Source organism: Carassius carassius, chromosome 38 (assembly GCF_963082965.1).
Source record: "Carassius carassius chromosome 38, fCarCar2.1, whole genome shotgun sequence".
NCBI lineage: Eukaryota > Metazoa > Chordata > Actinopteri > Cypriniformes > Cyprinidae > Carassius > Carassius carassius.
In genome coordinates, this window is record NC_081792.1 from 3,845,977 (window position 1) to 3,860,079 (window position 14,103).

General features: G+C 42.0%; 9 non-coding genes across 9 annotated transcripts; 5 read left to right on the plus strand and 4 right to left on the minus strand.

Annotated features, from left to right (window-relative positions):
* The first annotated feature begins 2,381 nt into the window (after positions 1-2,381).
* Positions 2,382-2,453, plus strand: trnac-aca (transfer RNA cysteine (anticodon ACA)). Its single transcript has one exon. It is a non-coding gene; the product is annotated as a tRNA-Cys (tRNA).
* Positions 2,454-3,197: 744 nt separating this feature from the next.
* On the plus strand, positions 3,198-3,269 carry trnac-gca (transfer RNA cysteine (anticodon GCA)). Its single transcript has one exon. It is a non-coding gene; the product is annotated as a tRNA-Cys (tRNA).
* Positions 3,270-4,044: 775 nt separating this feature from the next.
* Positions 4,045-4,116, plus strand: trnac-gca (transfer RNA cysteine (anticodon GCA)). The gene has a single exon. It is a non-coding gene; the product is annotated as a tRNA-Cys (tRNA).
* A 5,737-nt stretch (positions 4,117-9,853) lies between these two features.
* On the minus strand, positions 9,854-9,925 carry trnae-uuc (transfer RNA glutamic acid (anticodon UUC)). The gene has a single exon. It is a non-coding gene; the product is annotated as a tRNA-Glu (tRNA).
* A 1,365-nt stretch (positions 9,926-11,290) lies between these two features.
* Positions 11,291-11,363, minus strand: trnar-acg (transfer RNA arginine (anticodon ACG)). The gene has a single exon. It is a non-coding gene; the product is annotated as a tRNA-Arg (tRNA).
* A 131-nt stretch (positions 11,364-11,494) lies between these two features.
* On the plus strand, positions 11,495-11,566 carry trnae-cuc (transfer RNA glutamic acid (anticodon CUC)). Its single transcript has one exon. It is a non-coding gene; the product is annotated as a tRNA-Glu (tRNA).
* Positions 11,567-12,808: 1,242 nt separating this feature from the next.
* Positions 12,809-12,881, minus strand: trnah-aug (transfer RNA histidin (anticodon AUG)). The gene has a single exon. It is a non-coding gene; the product is annotated as a tRNA-His (tRNA).
* A 147-nt stretch (positions 12,882-13,028) lies between these two features.
* Positions 13,029-13,100, plus strand: trnae-cuc (transfer RNA glutamic acid (anticodon CUC)). Its single transcript has one exon. It is a non-coding gene; the product is annotated as a tRNA-Glu (tRNA).
* A 276-nt stretch (positions 13,101-13,376) lies between these two features.
* On the minus strand, positions 13,377-13,448 carry trnae-uuc (transfer RNA glutamic acid (anticodon UUC)). Its single transcript has one exon. It is a non-coding gene; the product is annotated as a tRNA-Glu (tRNA).
* Positions 13,449-14,103: the final 655 nt, after the last annotated feature.

Below are 14,103 nucleotides of genomic sequence, written 5' to 3' on the forward strand. Positions count from 1 at the left end.
GATTTTAGACCAGTAGCATTGACATCCATTGTAATGAAGTGTTTTGAGAAATATATTGTGTCTCTTTTAAAAACTGAGGTTAACAAAAAGTTATATCCCTGGCAGTTTGCCTATAAACGGGGTAGGAGTACAGATGATGCTATAAGTAGCATCACCCACCTAGTCCTTAAGCACTTGGAGGACCCGAAGGCCTACGCACGCTTACTTTTTATAGATTTTAGTTCGGCCTTCAATACGATTCAGCCAGGTATTTTACTTGAGACACTTAAAAATATGGGTGTAAGCTCTTTTATTGTTGAACGGTATTACTCCTTTTTAACTAATAGGACACAATATGTTAAAGTACACAAGGCAGTCTCAGACCCCAAATCCATCAGCACGGGGGCACCACAGGGTATGTATGTATATTTTTTTATTATTTGTTCATATACTGTATCTACTTTGTACTGTAATTAAGTTGAGGGTTGATGATGTGAACAACATATTGTCTGTTTGAGAGTATGCCCATATTGTTTTAAAATTTCTGCTGTATTTATTACATTGCTACTGTATTTTAGTGTATGTTTATTGACTTTTGTATTTTAGGGTGCCTGTTAAGATCTGGCTAGGGACAAAAGATGGAAACTAGCACTTGTAGCTAACTCTGGCTTGTTTACAGCAAGTAACTTGTCTGTTGATCAATGAGCATTGTCCCTATCAAATAAAATAAATTAATAAAATAAATAATAATAAATCGTGCAATAATTTATATAGTCTGTGATTGTCTCTGTTGTAACATCAATACCTGTGTTGTGAAACACACTCCAATCTGTACAAAAGAAGCATCCTTTTAGTGTTTCTATCCCCTCATCAGACCACACACTGACTGTTTTCACTTGTGGCTTGCTGCGTTTCAGCATGGTTTTGTAGATGGGAATTAAGTGAATCACGTTGTGGTCTAAATTGGCCAATGGGGCTTTTGGTTTGGCTAAATAGGCATTTTTAACATTGCCATAACATTTGTCAATAGTCTTGTTTTCACGTGTGCTGCACTTGATATATTGTTCAAACCCAGGGAGTGCTAATTCAAGTTTACAGTGATTGAAGTCGCCCACTACAAACACGGGGGCGCCCGGAGCGCGCTGCAGTTCTTGGTGTACACAGTCAGCAATGCAAGCTGCGGCCTTAGCTGCATTCCCGCTGGGAGGAATGTACACAACGCACATGGCCACACTTCCGAACTCCCTTGGGAGGTAAAACGGTCTCATAGTCAAATGCAAAATCTCGACATCCGGACAGCAAAGTGTTTCCCTAACTGTGTACTGTTTGCACCAGTTGTTACTTACATACACAGCCATGCCGCCACCTTTCGTTTTTTTGGATTGTTCAGTCCTCTCTGCCCTGACAAGTGAAAATCCATCGATGTCAATCAGAGAGTTTTGGATATCCCTGTGTAACCACGTTTCCGTGATCACCATTAAACTTGAGGTGCGATACTCAGAGCATTTTCTGGTATTAATCCGAAGTTTGTCTATTTTAGCTCGAAGTGATCTTGCGTTGCATAATATCATTGAAGGTAGAGGAGGCTTACTGCCTCTCTATCGTAAACGCTGACGCGCTCCACCGCGCCGACCCCTTTTCCTCGACCACCCTGGCCGAGCGCTCACGCAGGCTGGTAAATCCACAGGTGGAAGATGGGACGGTCGGAGTGCCAGCAGCGCATCTCGGGTGTAGGTAGTAAGATGCTGGGCCTGGATGCCCGCTAAATAAGTTTGGCATGGTACACATACTCCGACAATGAGCAACACAAGATATATGTAATGAATAAATCTTGCCATGTTGACTTCACGTTCCCACAGCGCAGCAACACATTCACAAACATACAAGCCAACGCAACCAACAAACAAACAAAAACAACTAACAAACAAAATGACGATCGCAGTAAACAGCGTGCCCGGAGCGCAAACAGAGCAGTGCCACCGGAAGACTGCAAAAAGTGGTAGAGCATTTGAATGCAGATCAAGAGGTCCCCGGTTCAAATCCGGGGGCCCCCTTTACATTTGGCATGTTAGGAATATGTGTAGCCATATCTTCCTGCCTTTTTGTGCTCATACTGTATGGGGTTATATCTCAATGGCACAGCGTTTCATTGTAGATCAAGAAGTCCCAGGTTCATTCCATGTGCCTCCTTTGGGCTTGGCATATTAGGAATAAACAAATCCTTGATATAAGTTCATTTTTGTGGTTTGTGATCATGCAGTACGGGTTATAGCTCAACAACAGAGCATTTGTCTGCAAGTCAATAGGTCTACTATTTTGATCTGGCTTGCTTGACATAATCAACGACATGATTTCAAAGTGAGTCTGTCATCTTGTGTGTGGCTATGATCCAGGGAATCTGTGGGGGTATAGCTCAGTGGTAGAGCATTTGACTACAGATCAAGAGGTCCTTGGTTCAAATCTGGATGCTCCCTTTGGATTTGGCATGTTAGGAATATGTGTAGCCATATCTTCCTGCCTTTTGTGCTCATACTGTACAGGGTTATATCTCAAAGGTACGGCAAGGAATAAACAAATCCTTGACATAAATTCATTTTTGATGTTTGTGCTCAGGCAGTGCGGGGTTATAGCTCAACAACAGAGCATTTGTCTGCAGATCAATATTTCTATGTTTTGGATCTGGCTTGCTTGACATAATCAACGACATGATTTCAAAGTGAGTCTGTAATCAAGTCGTCCACAGTTCAAATCTGGGTGTCTCCTTTGGACTTGTCTTATTTGGAGGGTTTGAGTTGTAGAGTTGTTGATTCTGATTTGGAGTAACCAAAGACCTAAGTTTACAGTGAAGGAGTCAATGTTTGATATTGTTGAATCGTAGGATCTAACTTAATCTTTGGCTCTAAACACAGAAGTCTGTAGGGGTATGGCTTAATGAAAGAGCATTTATCTGCAAAGATGTGGGGGCATAGTTGAGTGGTAGAGCATTTGAGTGCAGATCAAGAGGTCCTCGGTTCAAAATTGGGTGCCGCTTATGGATTTGGCAGATTAGGAATAAGTGCAAACATATCTATATAGAAAGATTCTGTATGTGATTGTAACTCAGTGGCACATCCTCTCGAGAGGTTCTTTTTTGTATATGGCATGCTTGTCATATCCAAAAACTTTATTCAAAATTGAGACCTGCCATCTTGTGTGAGGCTATGATCCAGGGAGTCTGTGGGGGTATAGCTCAGTGGTAGAGCATTTGACTGCAGATCAAGAAGTCCCTGGTTCAAATCTGGGTGCCCCCTTTGGAATTGGCATGTTAGGAATATGTGTAGCCATATCTTCCTGACTTTTTGTGCTCATACTGTACAGGGTTATATCTCAATGGCACGGCGTTTGATTGTAGATCAAGAAATCCCAGGTTCATTCCATGTGCCTCCTTTGGGCATGTTAGGAATAAACAAATCCTTGACATAAGTTCATTTTTGTGGTTTGTGCTCATGCAGTACGGGGTTATAGCTCGACGACAGAGCATTTGTCTGCAGATCAATAGGTCTAAATTTTGGATCTGGCTTGCTTGACATAATCAACGACATGATTTCAGAGTGAGTCTGTAATCAAGTCGTCCACAGTTCAAATCTGGGTGCCCCTTTGGACTTGTCTTATTTGGAAGTTTTGAGTTGTAGAGTTGTTGATTCTGATAGGGAGTAACCAAAGACTTGAGTTTACCGTGAAGCAGTCAATGTTTGATATTGTTGAACCGTAGGATGTAACTTAATCTTTGGCTCTAAGCACAGAAGTCTGTGGGGGTTTGGCTCAATGAAAGAGCATTTTTCTGCAAAGATTTGGGGGTATGGCTCAGTGGGAGAGCATTTGACTGCAGATCAAGAGGTCCCCGGTTTTGCAGATTAGGAATAAGTGCAAACATATCTATATAGAAAGATTCTGTATGTGATTGTAACTCAGTGGCACATCCTCTCGAGAGGTTCTTTTTTGTATCTGGCATGCTTGTCATATCCAAAAACTTTATTCAAAAGTGAGTCTGTCATCTTGTGTGAGGCTATGATCCAGGGAGTCTGTGGGGGTATAGCTCAGTGGTAGAGCATTTGACTGCAGATCAAGAGGTCCCCGGTTCAAATCTGGATGCCCCCTTTGCATTTGGCATGTTAGGAATATGTTCAATTCAATTCAATTCAAGTTTATTTGTATAGCGCTTTTTACAATACAAATTGTTACAAAGCAACTTTACAGAAAATTATGTTTCTACAATATTTAGTAGTAGCTAGTAGTTTGTGCACGTTTGACAGGATTTTAGAAAAAAAAAAAAAAATAATAATAATAATACAAGACGTAGTCAGCTAGACAATGAACTATCAATATTATTAATTAATAGTTATTATTATATGATGCAGTCACACATGTAGCAATAATTGTTAGTTCTGTTTGTTGATTCAAGGTTAGGATCATCTGGGGTCCTCTGAGGGTCAGCATCATCTCTTCTCAGGTGTTCTGGATCCAGACTGGAGCTTGTGTAAATCCTAGTTACCACGGGATGTAAATCCCGTGGCAAAACATAGAAACAAAATAGAGACATCATTAGCATAGCTGCTGATCCAACAAAGTAAAATTAGTTTAACCCAAGCTAAAGAATAAAAATGCATATTTGATCAGAGGCAACTACACTCACAATTTAAAAGATATATTATCCGTATGCTTGGCGAAAGAGATGTGTTTTTAATCTAGATTTAAACAGAGAGAGAGTGTGTCTGAACCCCGAACATTATCAGGAAGGCTATTCCAGGTTTTGGGAGCCAAATGTGAGAAAGCTCTACCTCCTTTAGTGGACTTTGCTATCCTAGGAACTACCAAAAGTCCAGCGTTTTGTGACCTTATGGTGCGTGATGGATTGTAGCGTGGTAGAACGCTAGTTAGGTACGCAGGAGCTAAACCATTTAGGGCCTTATAGGTAAGTAATAATAATTTGTAACTGATACAGAACTTAATAGGTAGCCAGTGCAGAGACTGTAAAATTGGGGTAATATGATCATATTTTCTTGACCTCGTAAGGACTCTAGCTGCTGCATTTTGGACTACCTGTAGCTTGTTTATTGACAAAGCAGGACAACCACCTAGAAGTGCATTACAATAGTCCAGTCTAGAGGTCATGAATGCATGAACTAGCTTTTCTGCATCAGAAACAGATAACATGTTTTGTAGCTTGGCAATGTTTCTAAGATGGACGAATGCAGTTTTTGTAACATTGGAAATATGATTTTCAAAAGACAAATTGCTGTCTAATATAACACCCAGATTTCTGACTGTAGAGGAAGTAACAGTACATCCGTCTAGTTGCAGATTGTAATCTACAAGATTCTGTGTAGTGTTTTTTGGTCCAATAATTAATATCTCTGTCTTATCCGAATTTAATTGGAGAAAATTATTTGTCATCCAATCTTTTACATTTTTAACACACTCTGTTAGCTTAGATAATTGGGAAGTTTCATCTGGTCTCGTTGAGATATATAGCTGAGTATCATCAGCATAACAGTGGAAGCTAATTCCGTATTTTCTAATAATATTACCAAGGGGCAACATGTATATTGAAAATAGAAGGGGACCTAGGACGGATCCTTGTGGCACTCCATATTTTACTGATGATAAATGAGATGACACCCCATTTAAGTAAACAAAATGGTAGCGATCGGACAGGTAGGATCTAAACCATCTTAGAGCCTGCCCTTGAATACCTGTATAGTTTTGTAATCGATCTATGAGTATGTCATGAACTATGGTGTCGAACACAGCACTAAGATCAAGTAAGACTAGAAATGAGATGCAGCCTTGATCTGACGCAAGGAGCAGGTCATTTGTAATTTTAACAAGTGCAGTTTCTGTGCTATGGTGGGGCCTAAAACCTGACTGAAATTCTTCATACAGATAAGTTTTATGCAGGAAGGTGCTCAATTGAGCAGACACAACTTTTTCTAAAATTTTAGACATAAATGGAAGATTTGAAATAGGCCTATAATTTGCCAGTACACTAGGATAGTACACTTTGGATAGTTTTGGTTATTTTCAATGAGTTTGTGTATATGCTCTGCCCTAGCAGTTTTTAGAGCCTGTCTATAGCTGGACATACTGTTTTTCCATGCAATTCTAAAAACTTCCAAGTTAGTTTTTCTCCATTTGCATTCAAGACTACAAGTTACTTTCTTGAGAGAGTGAGTATTACTGTTATACCATGGCACGGTACGTTTTTCTCTAACCTTTTTCAATTTGATGGGGGCAACAGCTTCTAATGTATTAGAGAAAATAGTGCCCATGTTGTCAGTAATTTCGTCTAATTCATGTGTATTTTTGGGTACAAATAGCAGTTGAGATAGATCAGGCAGGTTATTTGCGAATCTTTCTTTGGTGGCTGGAACAATAGTTCTGCCCAGACGGTAACGCTGAGACATATAGTTAATATCAGTTATACGCAGCATGCACGATACAAGGAAATGGTCTGTAATATCATCACTTTGGGGTACAATATCTATAGCAGTAAGATCGATTCCATGCGATATAATTAAATCTAGTGTATGATTAAAACGATGAGTGGGCCCGGTGACATTTTGCTTGACTCCAAAGGAGTTTATTAGGTCAGTAAACGCAAGTCCTAATGTATCATTTGCATTATCAACGTGAATATTAAAATCTCCCATGATTAGCGCCTTATCAACTGTAACTAGAAGGTCTGAGAGGAAATCTGCAAATTCTTTTAGGAATTCTGTATACGGCCCTGGTGGTCTATACACAGTAGCCAGAGCAAGAGATACATTAGATTTCTTTTGCATGTCTGACAGTGTAACATTTAGCAGAAGTATTTCAAAAGAGTTAAACCTGTATCCTGTTTTCTGGGTAACATTGAGAATATCACTATATATTGTTGCAACACCTCCGCCACGACCAGTCTGATGGGGCTCATGCTTATAACAGAAGTTTGGTGGAGTAGACTCATTTAGACCAAAATAATCATTTGGTTTTAGCCAGGTTTCAGTCAAGCAGAGTACATCAAAACTATTATCTGTGATCATTTCATTTACAATAACTGCTTTGGGTGTGAGTGATCTAATATTTATGAGCCCAAACTTTAAAAATTGTTTTTGTTCATTTACTTTACATTTTTCTGGTTTAATTACGATAAGATATTTTCTAGATCCTACATTATATTTTGACCTCACTATTCGGGGAACAGACACAGTCTTAATAGTTTTTACAGCGCAAGTACTTTTATCATTTAAGCGGGTGGAACAAAACTCATCATAATAGTTATTTGAGAATTGTCTTACTAGTCACATGGAGCGAAGTGTCCTGGAGATGTTGTCAGAGAGCAGCTCCACTCCGACTCTCCTGGGGTGTAATCCATCAGCGCGAAACAGCCTAGGACGCTCCCAGAAAAGATTCCAGTTATTAACAAATAGCAGTTTCTGTTCTTTTCACCATGACAACAACCATTCATTTAAAGCAAAAAGTCTACTGAACCTTTCGTGTCCTCGTCGGTACGTGGGCAGTGGTCCTGACACGATGATCGTCGCCGCGGGTGTCGTGCTGCGAACCGTCTCGATCAGGCTGCTGAAGTCCCTCTTCAGCGTCTCCGTCTGCCGCAGCGTGGTGTCGTTAACCCCGGCGTGAAGCACGACCGCTCTGGGGCTCTCACCGGCCTTCAGGATCGCGGGTTTCTGCGCAGAAACATCGAGAACACGAGCACCAGGCAAACAATGATTGTGCACTCTACCTTCGGCTAACGTAACAATTACGTGTCGGACGATAGAGTCTCCAATGATCATAGCGTCGCTTCCTGTCTCGCGGAGGGGAGCGAAGCGGTTCCGGATGGAGATGTCGAAGGCAGGAGGGGGAAAAGTCGTCGCCCGGGACCCGGCTCGCGTCCTCTGCTGTGGATGCACCCAGGGTCCGTGGTGTCCCGGCGTCGCAGTGAAGGACATCTGGGAATATTGCGTCCTGGGTGCACCGAGCCTGTGCAGAGAAACACACAGAGTAGACGTGGTGGGACTGTTAGCAGCACGCTGTATACTTACCCCGGACTTGTGAGCGTCAGCCCGGAATGATTCTAGCACGGCTCTCCGCTCTCTCAGCTGGGCCTGCCTTTCCTCCAGGTCGCAAATCTGCTTCCCCACGGCCTAACCCATATTGTGAGGTTATTAATGAAAGTGAGACCAATTTTTAATCCGCAAAGTTGCTGATGTAGTTTCGTCTACCGGTTCTCAGAAGAATCACACTCAGTCAGTGGTTTTCTCTCAGAAGAAAAGACTTTATTTTATGGAAAACAACGCCGAGAGTCCTTGCAAGGAAATCTCTCGAATGTTTTTTGGTATCTCCTTATATACACTATATGGGGTGGTTCCACAATAGTCAAACTTTTCCTTATGATTACAATTTTAATACCTCCTTAGAGAGGATTGCTTGATTTATTCTAAAGAAAGGCCCTGTATGTATGTCTGACCATAAATTTGTCATCAGTTTTGTACATTCCAGCACATAGGCAACTTTCTATTTTATTGCCTAAAATTTGTGACAACCAAAATCCAACATTTTCTCTATGCATATTTCTACAGTATTATGGGACAAAACTTACAAAAATGGATTCCTCGGAGCTTGCAGAGTACAGCTGATGAGACTTCAACCACGAAATCGCTAAAATGTATCTGTCAACGGAACCATTAGGAAGGGTGTGCTGAATAAATGGCAAATGGGAGGTTTTTTTTTTTAAAAAATGTCCATTTACAATTTATTCAGCGGGACCTCCGTAGTGCTCCCGTGGACATAAATTTTTATGCAAATTCTACAGTATTATGTGACAAATCTTACATAAATGGACTCTACTGAGCGTGCTGTGTACAGTAGAGGTGTTTCCATTAACAATATTGCACTCATTTGAAATAAATCAAGTTAAATAGACTTGCTATTTGATAATCTGCAAGTGGACACATATGCTGTCAAATAAATTGAGGGTAGACATGCACCATATGTGGTGAAATTAACCAAAATCATCAAAAACATTTTTTATATTGAAATTCTACATTATTATGGGATAGATCTTACATTAATGGACTCTGCTGAGATGTCTGAGTACACTGCAGGCGTTTTGATCAACAATATTGCATATTTTTAATTAAATCAAATTTAATAGAATTGCTATTTGTTAAACCTCAGGTGCACACATATCCCACTTGCCATTTATTCATATTGGATGGATACCAAATTTGGGGCACCGTATCTCCTTCTCCCGGGGGTTAAGGGACTTGGGGCCGGTGGTGTCGGATAGAGGTCCTCAAGGTCTAATATTGACCAGAGGTTGGTGTTTTCCCCTCTTTTTGAGTGAGTTATGGCCGGTCAAATTTTGGGACTTTTTGCATTTGCGGGGCCATATCTCTGGCCCCCGGTGGTCTATCGACTTGGGGGAGGTGGCTTCAGAGAGGGCCCTTCAAGTGCTATCAAGTCACCCAGTTTCAATTTGCTAGGTCTCTTCCTTCCATTTGACTATCAAAAATGTGGGGGGCCATAACTCCGCCCCCTGGAATCCAACATTTTTTCTATGCATATTTCTACAGTATTATGGGATGAAACGTACATAAATGGATTCCTCTGAGTGCCCTGAGTACAGTACAAGTGTTTTCTCTACTCCTCATCCTAAAATTTTTCTTCCGACTTCCACCCATCTCGAGCTGCCTTCTCTAGCCGCGAAGGGTGAACCCTTGCCAGCATGGATGAGTAGGTTCGAACCTATCAGAAGCTAAGGGTTCTGTAGTACTACTGCTGTCCAAAAAGTCACTTCTGGTGCGGGAAGATGTGCTGGCTTTTTGAGGAGAGAAGCAAAAAAGATCAAGCTTTCCCATACCAGGAGTCGAACCCAGGCTGCCTGGGTGAAAACCAGGAATCCTAACCACTAGACCATATGGGATTTGGACACCTTAAATTGGCCATTGGCGCACTTTCCATACATGTGGTCAGTGTGGGCGCAGGATCTTGTAGTGGCCTGTTGCTTTAGGTCTACGATTGTAACAATGTGATAATAATTTGGCAAAACAAGAATTATCCAAAAGGACGGTTTTCTGAATTACATAGTGTTGTATGCATTCAAGGGATCTGTTTTTTTTTACTCACCCCGGGGGTTCAGTTTTTTTGGGCAGATTCCTATGATTGCTGAATTGGTACATCGAACTGGTAATTAAGCTCTTTTCCAGTTGAAAATACTTGGGTCATCCATTAGAAAAGACACACTGCAACCGTTATCTAGAGGAAAAACTGCCTATCGTCACTCTGTCAAGGTACAAAAATGACATTTTGAGGGTAAAAATGAAAGTGAGACCAATTTTTAATCGGCAAAGTTGCTGCTTATTCGCTCCTTCAGATTAACTCAGTTTACAACTTATTCTCAATGTCCAGGTGGCAATTAATGATAAGGCTTCAAAATGGCAAGCCCATGACATCAAAACCACATGGCATTACACCCTTCAAAGTAGTAAAGCAGTTACAGTGTAGAGATGAAATTGTTCAATCTAGAATCAACTGGCCCACCAGCCTGCATTTTATTACCACGTTAATCGCCGAGCTTATCTGAGAGCTTTTGTGATTAATGGCAATACCGAAGCATGTTACGCGACTCCCCGTAGACATCGGAACCTCAATCTATCAGGGTTCTGTAGCTCTACTGCTGTCCAAAAAGTCACTTCTGGTGCAGGAAGATGTGCTGGCTTTTTGAGGAGAGAAGCAAAAAAGATCAAGCTTTCCCATCACGGGAGACGACCCCTGGCTGCATGGGAGAAATCCAGGAATCCTAACTGCTAGACCATATGGGAACTGGCAAGCTTTAACTGGGCACAAGCTTGTGGGCCACTTTCATTAAATCTGGCCAGTGTGGTTTACAGAAATAAATGGTGTTACATGCATTCAAGGGACATGTTTGTTGACTCACCCCGGGGGTTCAGTTTTTTGGCCAGAGTCCTGTGATTGCTGATTGATACCTTGAACTGGTAATTAAGCTCTTGTCCAGGTGAAAATACTTGTGTCATGCATCTAAAAACACACATTACAACCGTTATCTAGATGAAAAACTGTCTATCGTCGGTCTGTCAAGGTCCAAAATTGAAATACGAATGGCAATACCGAAGCATGTCCTTTTCTCCCCTAGACATCGGAATGGGTGTGCAGAATATGTCTTTTTTGGAAAAAAAGAAGAATGCCTGGAGATTTGCCTTTTCTTCTAGATTTTGGAGAAAAAAAAAACCACAACAACAAAATAAGCCGGATAAAAACAAACACAGAGTGAGTCAGCCAGGAGTCGAACCTAGAATCTTCTGATCCGTAGTCAGACACGTTATCCATTGCGCCACTGGCCCACCGATAGTAGAGACTCACGATTGCTACAGAGTTGTTGGTTTTAGATGTGACAGTGGCAAGCATTGCTGTCTGCTTATTCTCACCTTGTTATCAGGAGGTAAGCCTACCAGCCCACCAGCCCACCAGCCCCTCCCTGGTGGTCTAGTGGTTAGGATTCGGCGCTCTCACCGCCGCTGCCTGGGTTCGATTCCCGGTCAGGGAAAGCTCTTTTGGCTTCCAATTGTGGACTGCAAATTCTAGCTCTGCTAACAGCTGCGAGAAAGCCAGCTCCAAACCAAAAAAATGGTGAGTACTTGAAAAAATGACCTCCTTCGAGCTGGAGTCGAACCAGCGACCTAAGGATTGCCAACACTCCAACCTACAGTCCTCTGCTCAACCAGCTGAGCTATCAAAGGGGCAAAGTGTAAGACAGAACCTCGACATATTACGGTCTTGTAGCTCTACTGTAGGCCAAAAAGTCACTTCTGGTGCAGGAAGATGTGCTGGATTTTTGAGGAGGGAATCAAAAAGGAGCATGCGTTCCCATACCGGGAGTCAAACCTGGGCCGGCTGGGTGAAAACCAGGAATCCTAAGCGCCAGACCATATGGGATTTGGAAACCTTAAACTGGCCATTGGCATCTGGCGCACTTTCCATACATGTGGTCAGTGTGGGCGAAGGATCTTGTAGTGGCCTGTTGCTTTAGGTCTGCGACTGTAACAATTTGATAATAATTTGGCAAAACAAGAATTATCCAAAAGGATGGTTTTCTGAATTATATAGTGTTGTATGCATTCAAGGGATCTGTTTTTTTTCACTCACCCCGGGAGTTCAGTTTATTTGGGCAGATTCCTGTGATTGCTGAATTGATACCTCGAACTGGTAATTAAGCTCTTTTCCAGGTGAAAATACTTGTGTCATCCATTTGAAAACACACACGGCAACCGCTATCTAGAGGAAAAACTGCCTATTGTCACTCTGTCAAGGTACAAAAATGACATTGTGAGGGTAACAGTGAAAGTGAGACCAACTTTTAATCGGCAAAGTTGCTGATTATTCGCTCCTTCAGTTTAACTCAGTTTACAACTTATTCTAAATGTCCAGGTGGCAATTAGTGATAAGGCTTCAAAATGGCAAGCCCATGACATCAAAACCACATGGCATTATACCCTTCAAAGTAATGAAGCAGTTACAGAGTAGCGATGAAATTGTTCATTCGAAAATCAACTGGCGGCCAGCCTGCAGTTTATTTCCCCTATAAGCGCCGAGCTTGTCGGAGTGCTTGTGAGACGAATGGCAATACCGAAGCATGTCCGTGTCTTTCCTAGACATCGGAAAGGGTGTGCAGAATATGTCTTTTTTGGAAAAAAAGAAGAATGCCTGAAGATTTGCCTTTTCTTCTGGATTTTGGAGAAGAGAAAAAAAACACAACAACAAAATAAGCCGGAGAAAAACAAGCACAGAGCGAGCCAGCCAGGAGTCAAACCTAGAATCTTCTGATCCATAGTCAGACGCGTTATCCATTGCGCCACTGGCCCACCAATAGTAAAGACTCCTGATTGCTACAGAGTTGTTGGTTTTAGATGTGAAAGTTGCAAGCATTGCTGTCTGCTTATTCTCACCTTGTTTTCAGGAGGTAAGCCCACCAGCCCATTAACCCACCAGCCCATTAACCCACCAGCCCCTCCCTGGTGGTCTAGTGGTTAGGATTCGGCGCTCTCACCACCGCGGCCCGGGTTCGATTCCCGATCAGGGAAAGCTCTTTTGGCTTCCAATTGTGGACTGCAAATTCAAGCTCTGCTAACAGCTGCAAGAAAGCCAGCTCCAAACCAAATAAATGGTGAGCGCTTGAAAAAAAGACCTCCTTCGAGCCAGAGTCGAACCAGCGACCTAAGGATTGCCAACACTCCAACCTACAGTCCTCCACTCTACCAGCTGAGCTATCGAAGGGCCAAAGTGTTAGACAGAACCTCGACATCTGGTGCACGAAGATGTACTGGATTTTTGAGGAGGGAAGCAAAAAGGAGCATGCTTTCCCATACCGGGAGTCGAACCCGGGCCACCTGGGTGAAAACCAGGAATCCTAACCGCTAGACCATATGGGATTTGGACACCTTAAACTGGCCATTGGCGCACTTTCCATACATGTGGTCAGTGTGGGCGCAGGATCTTGTAGTGGCCTGTTGCTTTAGGTCTGCGACTGTAACAATGTGATAATAATTTGGCAAAACAAGAATTATCCAAAAGGACGGTTTTCTGAATTATATAGTGTTGTATGCATTCAAGGGATCTGTTTTTTTTACTCACCCCGGGGGTTCAGTTTTTTTGGGCAGATTCCTGTGATTGCTGAATTGATACCTTGAACAGGTAATTAAGCTCTTGTCCAAGTGAAAATACTTGTGTCATGCATCTGAAAACACAGATTGCAACCGTTATCTAGATGAAAATCTGCCTATCGTCGGTCTGTCAAGGTACAAAATTGACATATTGTGAGGTTAATAATGAAAATGAGACCAATTTTTTATCCACAAAGTTGCTGATTATTCGCTCGTTCAGTTTAATGCAGATTACAATTTATTCTCAATGTCTAGGTGGCAATTAGTGATAAGGCTTCAAAATGGCAAGCCCGTGACATCAAAACAACATGGCATTACACCCTTCAAAGTAATGAAGCAGTTACAGAGTAGCGATGAAATTGTTCATTCGAAAATCAACTGGCTGCCAGCCTGCAGTTTATTTCCCCTTTAATCGCCGAGCTTG